The sequence below is a fragment of the Rhamphochromis longiceps genome, linkage group LG3, assembly GCF_057381845.1.
Source record: "Rhamphochromis longiceps isolate RC_006_pf linkage group LG3, R_longiceps_female_GT1.1, whole genome shotgun sequence".
In the NCBI taxonomy this organism is placed as follows: domain Eukaryota; kingdom Metazoa; phylum Chordata; class Actinopteri; order Cichliformes; family Cichlidae; genus Rhamphochromis; species Rhamphochromis longiceps.
Window position 1 is genome coordinate 6165087 of NC_140559.1, and position 17836 is coordinate 6182922.

At 41.6% G+C, this 17836-nt stretch overlaps 1 protein-coding gene and 1 long non-coding RNA gene across 2 annotated transcripts in view; one reads left to right on the plus strand and one right to left on the minus strand.

Annotated features, from left to right (window-relative positions):
• LOC146672658 (uncharacterized) overlaps window positions 1–17836 on the minus strand; it is a 36173-nt gene that overhangs the window by 16514 nt on the left and 1823 nt on the right. The window lies entirely within an intron of this gene.
• Window positions 9076–17477, plus strand: LOC146672660 (uncharacterized). The gene is made up of 2 exons (XR_014908421.1): window positions 9076–13066; window positions 13398–17477. It is a non-coding gene; the product is annotated as an uncharacterized LOC146672660 (long non-coding RNA).

Genomic DNA, 17836 nt, shown 5'->3' on the forward strand with positions numbered 1-17836 from the left:
TAAGTGACCAAGTAGTATTGGGTAAAAGTTATTGAATGGTGTTGGGATAAAGTGAGAAAATTGTGAAGGATTAAAATATTCCAAGAGCTCAAATTACTTCATCAAAACATGTTTAAGTCACATTTTATCAACACAAATTGCACAGGCTTATTGAACTTGAATAAATTGTGTTAATTTAACTCAATTGTTTAAGTTGCTGCCAAAGCAAAACATCTGTGTGCAACAAATGTCCACCATTGAATTAAGTAAATCCAACAACATATTTTTTTCAGTGTAGTTTGGACTTTATGATTTCTGTAACTGGAAAATATTATTTTGTTTAAAGACAGAAGTGACCGCATAGTTGCAACATCAAAGGGAAATATTAATTAATTAGCATCAAGTATATTTGTTGCTTAAGCGTTTGCACTATAACTTAAGTAGGATTATAACTTTTAAGGAAGGAAAGATTTCAGATATTTAGTTCACTGCTTCAGTTATTTTTATATGAAATGAAAACATTTACGTTGGTCAAATATGATGCTCTAAATCAAATAAAAGTTTGAAAATAAATGATGTATTTTTAAATGCTGCAACAAATGTTCACAAAAAGTAACTATAATTAAAACCAGTTAAACAAAATCAAATGTTTGAATCATGCTTAACCAAATGCCAGGCTGGAGAGCTGAACCTAAAGTATACGTAGAAAGATTTCAACATGTGAGCAGTTTTTAATGTTTTTATCACATATAAATGTCACAGCAGTGGGTCCTGGCCCAATGCTTTGTGTTTTTGGTTTTCTTTGACTCTTGTTTTTCTTGGTTTTTGTTCTTCTTATTTATCAGGCTCTCAGTAATCTTAGTTCTCCCTCCCTCAGTGTTCATTTCAGCCTGTGTTTAGTTTCTGTTCCCGTGTCCCACGTTTCATCGTTTCATGTCGAGTCAGCCCTGTCTCTCTGTTTCCTGTGTCTCCCCAGTCAGCCCCGCCTCCCTCGGGCACTCATGTGTGATACAGAGTAATAAACCTGACTACATTTGCTACACTCTCTTTATTACCTGTTACTTTAAAATTCATACACTAATTATGTCTGCCCATCTCTCTAATGTGAAGGTCAAAGGTCAACATCCCAGTGACATAAGAATAATCCCAAAGGGGCAAAGGCAGCGGTTAATTTAGCACATTTAGCATTAAGGGTACAGCAAGGATATACTTTTACTTATTGTGGCAGGGGTGTGGTCTCTGGCCTGCTGCAGTGGAGGCTGGTGGCAGGACGTTGGACGGCACAGGTGAGGGTGATGGAGCTCATGACTCTCCCCTTTATAGTGACGGAGGAGACTGGCGTGGGGGAAGCGTGTAGTGGAGGAAGCCGAGGAGAGAGCTGGTTTCTGGCTACAAAGACGGCGTCAAACCAGAAAAGATTGCTTGTGGTCAAATAATGTGTAATAATAATGAAATAAATAGGCCATTGGGAAAAACGGGATTTTGAAATAAAGACTGACTTTGAAAAAAAGGACATTTTGGATTAAAAATGGCTGGGAATAAATAAAATGCCTCAGGAATAATCTCTGTTATTGTGAAAAATAATGATCATGAAATAATATTTCACAATAATAAGTAAATTTACCGTATTTTCACGACCATAAGACGCACTGTGCTAAAAGGCGCAGTCTCAGTTATGTGTGCCCTTACTGTATTTAACACACACATAAGGCGCACTGGACCATAGGGCGCATACAAGTACCGTATGCGTATTTAAAAATAAAGCGGGAGCAAACCTGAGTTCGGTACCTTACTCACATTTTTATTACCAGTAATCGTCATCATCAACAACACACAAGCATACAAGTGTGCGTATTTAAAAATAAAGCAGGAGCAAAACAAAGTTTGGTACTCACATTTTTATCATCAATCAAACCCATCGAAGTCCTCATCCTCTGTGTCTGAATTGAACAGCTGCGCTAAATCTCCATCAAACATGCCAGGTTCACTTTCTTCACTGTCAGAGTCACTTTCCGTGCCGTGTGGCTCCTCGGAAATGATGCCGGCTTTTGCGAAAGCTCCTACAACAGTGCCAGCAGACATGTTAGCCCAAGCATCTACAATCCATTGGCAAATTGTGGCGTAACTCGCCCGGCGCTGCCTTCCACTCTTGGTGAAACTGTGGTCTCCATCGGTCATCCATCGCTGGATGTGTTTGTCGCCGATGTGTTTGCTGCAGTAGGAGCGGAAGATGGCCAGCTTTTCCTTATAATCCGCTGGAAGTTGCTGCGCTACCGTAGTCCTGGTCCGGATGGAAAAATGGCACCGTTTCATAAAAAGTGAAAGTGAAACTGCTTTTAGCCGAATGGTGACCGTCGAAACGCTTCTCCCGCTCGTTCTTTGCTCGATGATCGCCTTATGTCCGCGGAAACTCAGCTGCGTATTCTTGACCTGTCGGAGCTTGTTTTCCAGCTTCCTCCACTTGCGAACCATCGATTCATTAATCTTAAATTCTCTCGCCGCTGCTCGATTTCCATGTTCCTCCGCGTAGCTGATGGCCTTCAGTTTAAACTGTGCTTCGTAAGCGTGTCTCTTTGCCATTTTCAGGGTTGTTAAAACAACGGTGTCCTGCATAACGCACATACCTGTTCTTTTATACAGGTATGTGCAATAAAGTCAACGCACACACTTCACCCTTTAGCGTTCTCATGGTGTTCTCTACTACGTCCTCCTTACAATACAAAGGGCGCACTGCGCTATAGGGCGCGCCGTACTTTTTGAAGAAAATCTAAGACTTTTAAGTGCGCCTTATGGTCGTGAAAATACGGTAAATAGCAGAATGCAATATATTTCACAATAATGAGCTTTTTTTCAAAATGTGTTCAATTATTTCACAATACATATCTGTGTCTTATTTATTCACATAGTTATTTATTTCATCATGAGTTATTTATTTATTTAATTTTGAACACTTTGGAGTTCCATATGGTTGTAGTGGGCTTGTAATGTAAATGTGGTCTGATTAAATGTGACATTAATGCTGACGCTGCATAAACCTGATAAAACAGTTCTATTAGTGGGTCTGTGTGATCAGCATCAGTGGGTGAAGGTGTTTCCTTGACTAGTAGAACGTCATGTTGGTGTTTAACAACACATGAGCCAACATCAGACTCCGAGCGCTACGATGCTAAAGATCAGAAGATCCAGTGTGACATCATCGTTACCTGGCAACAGTAGCCCTCATCTGACTTTATTGGAGGATATTTACACCAGCAACACGGTTTAGTTTGATATGACGGATCAACAACATGCGCTGTGATATCCAGTTCATCTGTAATAGATACTGGATCTAATCAGTGAGCAGATATTTGATCAGCTTATTTATAACTATACTAGAAACAAACACAACTGTGTTGGTGATTCATGCAAACTTGCATATCAGCCTTTGAAGGTTTTGTAGTATTGAGAACAAAGAGGTTGTGTTAGGGCTGAAAAGCCCGACTTGTTCTCCTCTGCAGGTCATCAAATGCACCACAGAAGTTTGTATTTGCACAGCCTGTATATGTTTGCTGGCTTTATTATTCTCTGTTCAAAGACAGTAAATATGGAAAATGTCTCATGTAGTATCAGCTTCATTTAAAATGACTGCAAACATTTAGAGAACATGTGCTGCTGTTTGTCCTACATTTCAACACTGAATGAACCCTTAAAACGTGATGGCAGCTGGCAGGTTGGAGTTCACATGAAATATCGGCTGCATGAAGACTGGAAATATAGATGATAAAAACATGCAGCCAAACATTTGTGGACATGAATAAACTATCTGATCCAAAAAGCAGGAAGTGACACAGCTAGAAAGTGTGTAACAGCTGAAGTCAAATTTAATGCAGAGTTGAATCTGCACTTGGATCCATCTGTGAAAGGTCCACATGTAGGGATCACATGAGTCCTGATGTTTGTCAGTCAGCTTGATAACTCCATCTACTGTGGCTACATATACTGGGCTGGTAGCTCCACAGTGTTGGAAAGAAACTATTAAATGTGCAAAGTTTAAAATCAGAGGCTCTTCTAACACAGGAGCCATGTTGAGTTTAGATCACAGCCGACCACCGGCAGTCTGAAATGGAATGAAGCCCATTGACAGCCAGCAGGTCTAAACAGGAACGCACCCATTTGTATGTGTGGCAATGATGTGGCTGCAGCTGACACAGGATTGGTTCAAACTAAACATCAGACACATTTCACAGAGTTCACAAATAAACTCACGTTTTTATTTTTGAAGATGATCATAAAGTAGAATTTATGGTCCAGTAGAAACAGCAGGAGGTTTGAGCCCTTCTGATGGCAAGGCAAGTTTATTTGTATAGCACAATTCAACAACAAGGTGATTCAAAGTGCTTTACAGAGACATTAGAAACAAAAACAAATAAAAAGCATGATTTAAAATTGATTAAAACAAGCAAACAAACTAACTAATTAACAAACAAACAAACAAACAAAACAGTATATAAAATCAAAACAGATCAGAACAGTAGATAAAATCAGTAGTTAAATGTAAGTTTTGAAATTTAAGCTTAAAAGTGTGGATTTGGTGCTTTATTCAAATGCAGCTGAGAACAGGTGAGTCTTCAACCTGGATTTAAATAAACTGAGTGTTTCAGCTTATCTGAGGCTTTCTGGGAGTTTGTTCCAGATATAAGGAGCATAAAAGCTGAATGCAGCTTCTCCGTGTCTGGTTCTGACTCTGGGAACTGATAAAAGACCGGATCCAGATGACCTGAGGGATCTGGATGGTTCATACTGGGTCAGGAGGTCACTGATGTATTTTGGTCCTAAACCATTCAGAGCTTTATAGACCAGCATCAGAACTTTAAAGTCTATCCTCTGACGGACAGGCAGCCAGTGTAAAGACCTCAGAGCTGGACTGATGTGGTCCACTTTTTTGGTCTTAGTGAGGACTCGAGCAGCAGAGTTCTGAATGAGCTGTAGTTGTCTGACTGATGTTTTAGGTAGACCTGTAAAGATGCTGTTACAGTAGTCAAGCCTACTAAAGATGAATGCATGGACTAGTTTTTCCAGGTCCTGTTGAGACATCAGATCTTTTATCCTTGAAATATTCTTGAGGCGATAGTAAGCTGATTTTGTTATTGTCTTAATGTGTTTTTCTAAGTTTAGGTCTGCATCCATCACTACACCCACATTTCTCGCCTGGTTTGTGGTTTTTAGATGTATAGATTGAAGTTCTCTGGTGACCTGTAATCGTTTTTCTTTGGCGCCAAAGACTATTACCTCAGTTTTGTTTTGTTTAGCTGGAGAAAATTGTACGGGGCCTTGGTCTCCTGGTGACATTGTGATATATATTTGTGTGTCATCTGCATAGCTATGACAGTTTATTTTGTTGTTCTTTATAATCTGTGCCAGTGGGAGCATGTAAATGTTAAACAGAAAGGGTCCCAAGATGGAACCTTGGGGAACTCCACATGTGATACTTGTCTGCTCAGATGTGAAGTTACCTGTTGATACAAAGTATTTCCTGTTTTCTAAGTATGTTTTGAACCAGTTTAGTACAGTTCCTGAAAGACCTGTCCAGTTCTCCAGTCGTTTGAGTAATATGTTGTGGTCAACTGTATCAAATGCTGCACTGAGATCCAGTAAAACTAAAACTGACATTTTTCCACTGTCTGTATTCAGACATATGTCATTAAACAGCAGAAACAGGATTTGGAGGAAGATGTTAATAGATTAGAAAGAATTGTACACTGTGAATCAATGCAAGTCTTTCTATATAGACAGATCTGTAATAATCCCTCAGGTAGGTTCTTCTGGGACAGTCACAGATAGAGACACCAATTCTGACATCCTTTGAAAGCCTGACTTTGAATTGTCATCACTCGTCATGCACACAGATGTTAATTCTACATATTCCTGGTACTGAACTCTAAATCAATATGAAGAAAATGCTCCTGCTAATCTGCATCTATGTTGATATCAAATCCTTTTCCAGCACATGGATAAATCTCTATAAATCTTTCAGTCTGATCAGAATGGGCACAGTGTTGTTATTGCAGCTCCCTGATGTTTGAAAAGCTAAATGTCCATTTTAAAGTGCTCGTGTGTAGGATTGTGTTTCCTTCCTTTGTGCAGTTCTTACAGTAAACATGTTTGAATGTTTCCTGTTCATGTCATGACAAGTCAGGTCAAGCATGATGAAGAGATTGATTAGTCAGTCACAGTGTAAAGAGTCCTCCTGCCTGCATCGCTCGCCAGTATAAACAGACCTTTGCTCCTGGAAAACAAATATATCAAAGTCATGTTGTCCAAGAAATGCATTTTATCTCACCAGTGAATCAAAGAAAGTCTGTATACTTTCTGAGAGTGAGAGGTGAACGTCAGACAGTTCTTAGAAAATGTAGTTTCTCTTTAAGCTTTTAACGTCTCTTTTACCCCCATTTGTCTAAAACTACTTGACAGCCCTTCATGTCAGAGGTTTATTACCTGTGCAGGATGGAGCACATGGTCTCAGTCAGGCCGGGAATGATCACTCCTACAGGAAGTAAATGTACTGTGATTTTATTTCACCTGTGAAATGATGAAAAACAGCAGAATAGCTCACGCTAACAAACGGGTGTTGAAATGTTTCATTTTCTGCTGTTTCACAGGTCAAAAAGGGCGTCGAACCAAACTGAAGCTGAGCTGCTGCTGCTGTTGTAGTGCAGCATCTGCTGTGTGCTTCATCAGAGAACCTTCTGTACACAGCAGACAGAGGCTGCTGCCACTGAAGTCCATCTGCTAGAGAGCTTTAAACACTGGTTATTGAAGTGGCTTTGATGATACTGATACACAGTCTTTGCTGCTGTCACAGGACAGGGATCCACCAGGGAGTAGTTGTCAGGATAAAGAGCCTTCGCTTCTCTAAATATAAACTGGATACTTGTAGGAAACTTTGGGAAGCAGCATTTTTCCTCATATCGTCTAAACTGAAGTTAGCTCAGGTGCTTCTTCCATACTTGCTCTGCAGAAAGCCAAAGAGTTTGGAGCTCTGCAAACATTTGCAGCACAGCTGGATGTTTGTAACTTTGGTCACCTCTGTATCATCCCTCAGATTCTTTCTGCACAGCTTTGAAACCATGACAGCACGAGTGATGCTGAGGAGACGTCCAGTTTAAACAGACCTTTATTCCTGGAACACAAACACATGAAGGGATGCTGCTAAAGAAGAACATTTAATCGCACTAATGAATCAAGCATCTGTATGTTTGTCTGTCAGTCTGTCAACAGTTCCTCTGATCGACTTCAGACTTGGTGGGTATTTTGTTTTTGCAGCGGTCAAAGTCGATCAGCGTGTTGCTTTGTCTGCTGTAAATCTGCCTGTACAAAGGGAAACATGCATGTTTTAGATGCAAACTCACAACATGGCTGCATTTTTGTGATTATGTGTATTTTATATTGATTTATTCTATTATGTTTTGTATATGAATCTTTACAAGTGTGTCGATACAAAGGCTTGATTAAAACAAAGGTCTCAGCTGTGCTGTTAGGGATGCTCTCATATTTGTTTCAAATGTAATAAATCAAAGGATTTCAGGCTTTTCATCCTTTTTATTTGTTTGGTTCTAACAGCAGGTGGATAAAAACATGCAGGTGATGAATATAATTGTGTGATATTATGAGCATTGTGAATAAAGAAAGAGCAGAGATAGTAAAAAGGAAACAGGTGATGGACGTGAGATTTTCAGAACAAAAGCTCCTCAGTGAGACGATCACCTGGACACAAGGTCAGGCAGCTGGGACTCATCTAGAGAGCAAAATGGAAAAGTGATCTGTGCAGAACATCACTGTTGATTGCAGTTATTTACATCAGACTTCTTCTCTGAGATAAGAGCACCATTTGTGGGAAAGATGACAGTATTTCCAGGCTGGATGCTGTTTGCAGGGAGAACTGAATGAAACTCTCCTGCACCTCAGCGCTGAGGTCCACACCTGTGAACACAGATGAGGTCAATCTGCTGCAGCACGTAGAGCTTTACTGATCAGCAGGTTCAAAGGATTCAGCAGAGCGTAGAGTCAGAGCTAAATGCCACATCACCATAGAGTTAGTTAACAACAGCTTTCTTTGCCCTTTGTCTCGATGGACTGAATCAGGGATACTCGTCATACTTCACCTCAACCACGTCACTGAGAGACCCCAGCCTGACACAGCAGCAGAGATGATGAAAGCAGAAACAGCAAACAGATGCTTCAGTTGTGTTTCTCTCTGTGTGTGCGCTCACGCCCACTTGTGTGTGTGAACTTTCCACGTACCTCAGCTTGTTTCTCCAACATGAGCCATCAGGGCTGAAAAACATCACTAACACATGAATTCTTTCTCTTTTTGTTATCACCTGTGATCATGTGTCTTATGTTTCTGTCATTCACCAGTTCTTGTATAGTTACGTGTAACTAGACTTCTGTGGGACGTAAATGATTGTTTTGTATGCAGATCTGTACAAAGGATGGAAACACTTGATTACAAAGGAGATCTCAGCTGTGTTGTTGTGGATGGACTTCAACGTATTTGTTAAAAAAGAGAATAAAGCAAAGTGTTTTAGCTGTTTGGGAGTTTTTGTTTGATTCGATTCAGTTTTATTTCTATGGAGTCAAATAATAACAAAGGCTCTAGAACAGCCCTGAGTTTGTCCAGGTGACACTCCTCTGAAGAACAAAGACAAAGAGGAAGAAGGGGATTCGTTTTCAAGTCTTGTTTCTTTCAAAATAAAAGCTGAAATGTTTTGGAAGCATGATAATATTTTCAGCCGGTCTCCAAGGAGACCTGCACCTCAGCGCTGAGCTCCACATCACGCCCTGTGAAAGCACAGATATAAATCTGCTGCAGTGAGAAGAACTTTACCCAACACAAGTGTAGAAGTAGACATTTGACTTTACCTACAACCTGTTAACAACAAAGCTTTCATTGCCTCTGTTGTTGATGTCATGTAGGACTAATCATACTTCACATCAGCCATGCACACGTCAGAGGATCTCCAGGCTTTCAGTAATAAAGCCAAGCAGATGATGTGAACATAGCAATAGTAAAACATGCATCATAATCAGCTGTATGTGTCGACTATGTGGCACCTCAGTCTTGTTGGCATGAAGAAAAGTTGTGTAACATGTAGCATAAGGGCTGCAAAGACATCATGTAGACAGCAGTCGTCTGTTAGTCGTAACGTATCTCCTGTTAAAGAGTTAAATGTGCGTTCTCCATCTCTGTCCTCTCACAGCTCGCCGTATACCAACTCCAGCTGAGAAGCCACCCGTCAAAATAAAAGTCTTAGTTCTGATATTTTGTAATGAGTTTGTAGATTTCCCACAGCTGATCGTAACAGCAGGCTGCCGGTTTGGAGAAGCCAGTTCAGGAATACTGGAACAGAAGCTAAACAAAGTCCTGCTGTGAACAGCAGCAATATGGATTTTACACATCCATCCATCTTTTCAGCTCAGGGTCGTGTGTGTTTGCACCATGTTTACAGAAACTGGAACGTGACTCCACTTGTGGACAAAATGAGCGTCGCCAAGAGTTTGAAGGCGTTTTTGAGACTAAACATGGTGTTTTAGTGTCAGGGGTACGATTAGGTTGTGGTTAGGTTTAGGGCTGAAGGTTAGGGTTAGGCATTCAGTTTTTAGGGTTAGGGTTAGGTGTTAGGTAAAGCATTACATCAATGTTCCCACGGAGATATGAAAACAGGACTGTGTGTGTGTAACCCTATCCCAGCTGTTATTAGGCAAGAAGCAGTTAACCTGTGGGAGGATGTCAGGGTACCAGGAGAGAATCAGACATGGATTCAAACCCACGACCTTCTTGCTGAGAGCAGGTTTATCCCACCTACAAAGATCATCTGTTTAAACGTGCGCTGTAACTGAGTATTTTTTAAACATGAGAAACCGAATATAAGGGTTGCTCTGCCACTGCTGCCTTGACCGGTTACTTCATTTTATCCAGTGACCACGTTGGCAGCATCAAAGCTGAGTAAGGCCACGCCCACACTTACACCGGAATTTTTGAAAACGCAGATTTTTCTGAGTGTTTGCGCCTTTGGTCCACACGTAAACGGCGTTTTCACTGAAAACTGAGATTTTTGAAAACGTCTTGTTAAGTCTAATTGTTGAATGTTGCCATTGTGTTTCTTAAATTTGTACAGTCTTAGTTCAAGCAGTAGGATCAAAGCCATCCCTTTGATCCTGACCACCTCTCCAACCACTCTGTGCTGGGGGAGGTTTTATTGTAGATACATCCTATCTGAAAGATCTGTTTCTTTTGATGTAAGCTTCCTGGGTTTATGACCCTTTGGTCAGCAGGAGGTCTGACACAGACACACACACACACACACACACACACACACACACACACACACACACACACACACACACACACACACACACACACACACACACACACTCAGTGTATACATTTACATACAGTGCCTTGTCTTTGTAACCAAAGGGGGTTGCAAGGGGAGGTGTTTTGTAAACTATTGTTTGAAGTTTGTCAATAAAAGGCAGCGAGAGGAGGCCACCATTGGGGTCATTTGTGGTGCTGGACACAGACGAGGCCTCCCTTGCGCAAGTAATCGATCGATCGACTGTCTTGTTTTCTTCATGATGAATAAGTCTCTAGAATTAGCGGGGTTTGTGGAAACACAGACCCAACATTTATTTGGTCCTCCGAGCCGGAGCCTAACACATTACATCCACCGAGGAGAGGGAGAGGACGCCACCGCAACGTCTGGGATGATTGACGTAAAGCCCTGGTGTTTCACTTTGCTTTGTCACCAGGCCGGGAAGTTTGCGCCTGAACTCCCCTCGGGATGGATGACGATTGACGGGATCCAGAGACTCTTCCCATGAACGTAAACAAACAGTGAGTACAGAAGGCCTTAAAGAGCGGCTACATGACCCTGCGTTGACCGCAGGTATGGGAGCGCGCTAGCCGCGTGAGAGAGACGCAGGCTTCTCCGCCGTGTGGGGAGTGGAGATAACCTAGGTTCGGTAGCTCCGCCATGAGGAGTCCGGAATCTCCGCCATTTGGGGTGTTAGAGAGTGTCCGAAGGTTGAATTCTCCGCCACATGGGGAGTTTGAGAGTTTTCAACAGAGAGCGCTAGCTGTGCGTGCAGGCGCTAGCTGTGCGTGCAGATGCAAGCGATAGGCCTATGTTGTGTGTGTGTGCGGGCCAGACGTGGTCTGCGTGAGTGTGGCTGATTGTTGTCTTGTAATGGAGAATAAAATGTGTAAGTCTGCCTTAGAAGGGGATGTAAAATTTATGGAGAAATTTTTACCCGGCAGCACGCAGTATGTAGGTTGTTGGTGTGAGAAATATGGATTTGAAGGGACATTAGTGGAAGTTAAGTGTAAAATGCGGGTAGAAAGAATAGCTGTAAGTGTAGCAGGTAAAACAGGGAAAGCGAAGCAGAGGAAGGAATTGCAGTTAGCAGTTGCTAAGTTGTGGCTGGAGCAGGCTCAGAAGAGGAGAGAAGCACAGAATGTTAAAAGAGCAATATTGCAAGCAGTAGTTGTGAAACCAGAGGACGAAACTACAGCTCAATCCACTGCAACTACTCTAGAACAACACCGTAGAAAAGCTTTAGAAAGAGCAAGAATGTTAGCAGAAAGGAGAGCCAGAGAAGAGCATGAGAGAGCAGAGGCAGAGGTGGAGGAGAAATTAAAGGCTGAGTATGGAGAGGCATTAGGAGCAGCATTGAGTCCATTACAGACTAGGCAGGGTAGGAAACAGAAAGTAAAGTTAGTGAACACAGACGTTACAACCACATATCCATCCCTGACACAACACAAAAAAAACCAAAAACAAACATATGGTGTTTCTGTAACAGAGTGTGAAGATGAAGAAAGTTTTTCTCCTGATCCATTCCGTGAGTGTGAGAATGTCTGACGTCATGGTGTGTGTGAAAGGTATCCAGCTGGGGCAGACGTGATTCTGCAGGTCACCTGCCCAGTGGACGAAGAGAAATAAAATAGTTGTGTGGATGAATGATGGCACGAAGAGTGTTTGGTGTTTCTCAGTCTGAAACAGCTGTAATGCTACTTTCTGTTTTGGAGAAAAGTACAGTTAAAGAAAAAAAAAACAGAGAGAGATGTGTGTTGTTTTAAGCAGTGATGAGAATAATGGAAGTGTGATGAGAGATGAACACAAAAACATACTGAAGATGCATTAACTATACTAACCCTACATGCATATTAGTTACATGAGAAGAAACTTATTATGTGCTAAGACAACAGGGTTATGCTGTATGTTGTGTGTATGGCTGATTGGATGAATGTTTGAGATTAAACTGGCTGTTGATTTGTCTTTTATTACTAAAGTTGAACCTGCCAATTGGGTTGTTACGATTTATCCCCCTGGCATGAAGAACACGTGTCATGACTTAAACAAGGCCTATCTTTCTTTTATTTTGTTACTTTCATGGTGCACTGAAAGTTTTGTTTGATGATCTCTGTTTGAGCAGATCTGCACGATTAGAATCGAAGCGTCGTCGAGAAAACTGTTGCAAAGTGAGCTTCTCCAAAATTAAAATGGGCTCAGGAGAAAGCCACTTATTTGGGACAATCAGGAAACAAGTTCCTGTCCAAAAGGATTCAACGAGGAAATCCAGTCTAAATTATTTTTCTTTTTGAAATGATGTCATTTTGCTGAGCGTGGAAACGAATGCGACGATAATTTCCACAATCAGCAAAAGAAGGAATCACTGAGTGAATGAGTAAGAATTTTAAAATAAATGGGGAACTGACTGACTGACAAAAGCTGACAAGACTGACTGACTCAACACCATTGTGTGAAGTTAACCCCCACCTGACAAAGGTGTGGATGTATCTCTGTGTGTGTCTCTGTTGCAGGAGCAGAAGGAGACCACAGGAGGAAACTTGGGTCACATGACTATGTGAACTCTGAAAATTTAACCTTTTTAGTTTCAATTCTCTGTCTGTGAATTTACCAGGTACCATTCACTACCTTGTGTTGCTCACAGAGATTACTGTGAGAAAGAGTGTATACACCTGCGCAGCGCTAACATTTACATTTCTTTTTACAGCCGATGGTTAATCATGTGATTTGATCATGTGATTTATAGCAGGACACAACTTAATGATGTTTCTCTACCACAGGATTACTGAGATTTTGTATGAAGGAAACTGTAGTTACAGGCTATATGTTGATGATGAAATTGCACTGTGTTGTTGAGAGAATGTTGGAGAAAATGTGAATGTTACAGGGGAGAAATTAATGCAGTGTGAGACATACTGTGATGAGACCATTGTTACTTTTTCCACAGCGAGTGTTAACTTTACGACTTTTCACAGCTCCTCTGGAATCTGGATGGCCGACACCTGACAACCAGGATGAACCGTGTGTTTGGCTGATGTTTGTTTTTCTTTAAGAGTGCTTGTAAAGGATTCAGCACAGACAGACAAGTGACAATTGAACAGATGTGCAGTAGTTACAGAATAGTTACATAGAGCTCATTATCTGACCACACTGTTGGGCTCATGGTGAGTGACAAACTTAAGGGAAGTCACTGATTACAATGTGGAATGACGTTGAGATGTTAAATAATTTGGAACAAATTATGGGAAAAGTAGGAGTTTAATGAGTTTCAAATAAACCTGCAATGATACTTGTCTCTGTGATGCTGAATACTTTACTACTCTTATGATCTACAGTTGGTTGCAAATGTGAAGTTGTTTTAAATTTAAGACTTTGTCTTCTAGGATACAGGAGCTGGGAGCTAAACAAGCTGAACATTTAAGTGCTGACTAATGTTTTTACACAGGGTTACAGCGAGTGAAGCTGCTCCAAGGGACAAACCCTGGAGATTGTTTTAGGGAGACTGTGCAACATTCTTGTACATGTCTCATTGGGGAGTTGACACATGGCGAAAGCCGTGTGGCGAGAGGAGTGTCATTTTTTCAATTTGTAGATGTTGTGAGGTGCCATGACGAGAAGGAGTGACTGAGAGGATCGCCCATAAGATGGAAGCTGAGGCCTGGAGAGAGTCTTCAGGAGGATCAGAGATCACCTTCAGCACAGAGAGCTGTGCTACTGGGCTTCCAAAGGATCGTCACGAGGAGACTTTGCACAGCAAATCTTAAATAAGATGAAAGAGTTTCGACGTTGACGTTAAGGAAGACAACTAAGGTGTACGACGTGCTCTGCCTTAAATCTTCAGCAGCGTTGGAAAATGGAAGCTGAGGGAGCGTGCCAAGCTCCAAAAAGTGATAGCGCAGAGGAGGTCCAACGATGGACTTGTGGTTCTGTGAACAGCACAAATGCCAGGTGACTGTAAAATAACTAACAGCACTTTTTCCACAAGTGAAGCCAGTAACTTACTATCCTAAAAGATTAGCTCTAGTTGCTCGTGCTTTACCTCCATGCGTGAGATCAGTATGTGCAGCAGCTTAAGCTGTACAATGTTTCAATAGTTTATTTCACCTTTTGACATTGTTAGTTCCACACAAGGTAGATGTTTACTACTGCAGACTAAACTTACATTTCTGTCACCTACAAGACACTTGTCTTTAATGTTACTGTTACTCTCACAACCACACATATTACCATAAAGTGGTGCAGAATTCTGAATCTGTCCAACCCTTTTTGCCAACGGAGGAGGGCACTTCTCATGAGAGTAGAGAGCGCGAGGAGAAGAAGTGTAAGCCGAGGGATGACTTAATAGATGTGCCACTCGTTGAGGGAAAGGTTTGGTTTGTTGATGGTTTGAGTTTTACAACAGCAGAGGGACAGACTAGAACAGGTTTTACTGTAGCAGACAGTGAGAGAGAGTTATCTATGTAGGACAACTAGCATGTTTCATATTTGCTTGAGCAGCAGAGATGCTAGCTTTAACGGAAGCGTGTAAAGCTGTAGAGAGACAATATACACTGATAGGCAGTATGCATTTGCTACTGTACATTTCTTTGTAGTGCAGTGAGTGAGACGAGGTGTGACAACCTCTACAGGGAAACCTGCAGAACACACCAAACTCTTGCAAAATCTGCTGGAGGCAGTGTTATTTCCCAGTAGAATTGCCGTTTGTAAATGTGCAGCACACATGTGAGGGAAAGATCCAGTTGCATTAGGGAAAGTTTTTGCAGATATGATCACAAAGGAGGCAGCAGTAGTTAAACATGGTGTTAACATTTTAGCAGTACAACATCAGCAGACATATAGGGCCACTCACCTACTGCAGGAAAACAGTTGTGACTTACAGAAGGAGCGAGCTTGCAGGATGGTGTTTATTATCTGTGTGATAAACCAGTACTGCCTAATAATTTGTATAAGACTGCTGCTATTTTGAGCCATGGGCTATACCATGTCTCAACAGGAGGGAGATGAGCAGTCGTTATACTCACTCTAGAATTAGTTTATACTCTAGGATTATTAAATACTTTTTAAAAAGAAAAAACTTTTTGCAGGCAGAGAGAACTAATGGAACAGTAAAGTTAAGATTTAGGAAGACAGGCAGGACATGGTTAGACTGTATAGAATAAGTACATGAGGATTACTCCAACAGAGAATGATCTGACTCTTTGAGATTACACATGTTAGAGCATTTAGAGTTCCAGTCTTCTGTAGTGATGATAGAAGAGCAGAAGAGAGAGCATATTAGCAGATTAGATGCTTGAAATGTTTAAAAGTAAAGTAGTCATGAGAACAAATGATCTGCCAGATGATTCTGTTTCTCTGCAGGAGCAGAGTCTGAAGTCTGGAGATTGGATGTTGATAAGGCCATGGAGAGGAAGTGCTGGTCCAGTCCACGATGGAAAGGTCCCTATCGGGTGCTGCTGACGACGACCACAGCAGTGAAGATTGCCGGAAGAAACATTTGGATACATCAAGCGCACTGCAAGAAGGTGACACACATCCAGGCCAGCTCGGAGTAAGTGCCAGGAAGACAGGGTACAAAGGGGGGGGGAGCCTCCAGGGCCCCTCGTCTCAATCCGGTGAAGAAACCAACTGAGCCACAGGTACTCATCAGAATGGCTGGGAATGTGTAGTGCATCTTCTTGAGCCTGTGGACCCTGAGTGGGATGACAGGGAGCGCACTGGAACAGAGCAAACCACACCCAGTACCAGCATGGGTTTTCAACAACTACTGGTGGCAGTTTATGAACACAACCGCTCACATAAACAACGAGACCAATGGTTATGCTTGTGATGCCACTGGCTACACATTCTTCTGGACTGTGGCCCTATAGCATCACTGAGAGCGAGACAGTTTGTTTGGTTGCCTTAGCAACACATCCGGGAACACTGCCAACTTTTCAACTGCTCTGAACCTGAATGGAAGGTTGATTCACCAGTAGCTGGGAAGGTGAACTGCTCTGGTAGGACAGACCTGCTCGTCTGACTCAAAGAATATGACTTGTTGCAGGACATTATACAGTTAAACGAACTGGAAACAGGCCAATTGCCTATGTGTATGAAGGACAATGGATTAGCCCAAGTTGGAGATTAACCATGGAACATGGCAACATCACCTATTCTTTTGTCTTTTGCAAGAAGGATGTAAACAGAGAAGCCTTTTGTCTACATTCACATCATGAACACTTGAGGTTTTGAGCCAAGAAGATCAAAACAGCTTGATCCAATTTCCTTTACAAAGCTTTTTCTGTGGTGACAACAGGACAGGAGAAGAGTTGTAAATGCAGATAATTCACCAGTTGACTCTAACCCCCACAGGATGCCTACAGTGAGAAGATTTGGGGGGTCGATAGGAGTCATAAAGACGGGTGTTGACCAGGCTGCAGCTTACAAGTTAGCTGAGAGCCACATGGACAAACAATAAAGTCGACTGATGCATTTAAATACCTATGTCTATATACAGTTGGATTGTAGAGACATGTGATTTTTGAGAATGATGATTCTTCTTGTTTGACCTTTGACATTCAGTTGTTTACTTGCAGAAATACATAATGAATTGCACGACAGGAGTAGATCCGCCACAAGGCTGGATAGCTTGGTTACTGTCTGGTCCTTGGTGGCATCTTCTTTTGAAGATATTAATTCCTGTTTTTGAACTGTTGAGACTGATTTGCTGATGTATAGGATGTAGTTTACTGTGTATGAATGAAATCTACACTGACACTGTCCAAACAAAGGGTGCATAAGTTGAAATTTAAGTATACAATGACAAAAAGGAGGGAAATGTTAAGTCTAATTGTTGAATGTTGCCATTGTGTTTCTTAAATTTGTACAGTCTTAGTTCAAGCAGTAGGATCAAAGCCATTCCTTTGATCCTGACCACCTCTCCAACCACTCTGTGCTGGGGGAGGTTTTATTGTAGATACATCCTCTCTGAAAGATCTGTTTCTTTTGATGTAAGCTTCCTGGGTTTACGACCCTTTGGTCAGCAGGAGGTCTGACACACACACACACACACACACACACACACACACACACACACACACACACACACACACACACACACACACACACACACACACACAAATTCTCACATAACACACACACACACATTCTTACAGAAGTTCACACATATACCATATTTTCACGACCATAAGACGCACTGTACTAAAAGGCGCAGTCTCAGTTATGTGTGCCTTTACTGTATTTAACACACACATAAGGCGCACTGGATCATAGGGCGCATACAAGTACCATATGCGTATTTAAAAATAAAGCGGGAGCAAACCTGAGTTCGGTACCTTACTCACATTTCTATTACCGGTAATCGTCATCATCAACAACACACAAGCATACAAGTGTGCATATTTAAAAATAAAGCAGGAGCAAAACTGAGTTTGGTACTCACATTTTTATTACCAGTAATCGTCATCATCAACAACACACAAGCATACAAGTGTGCGTATTTAAAA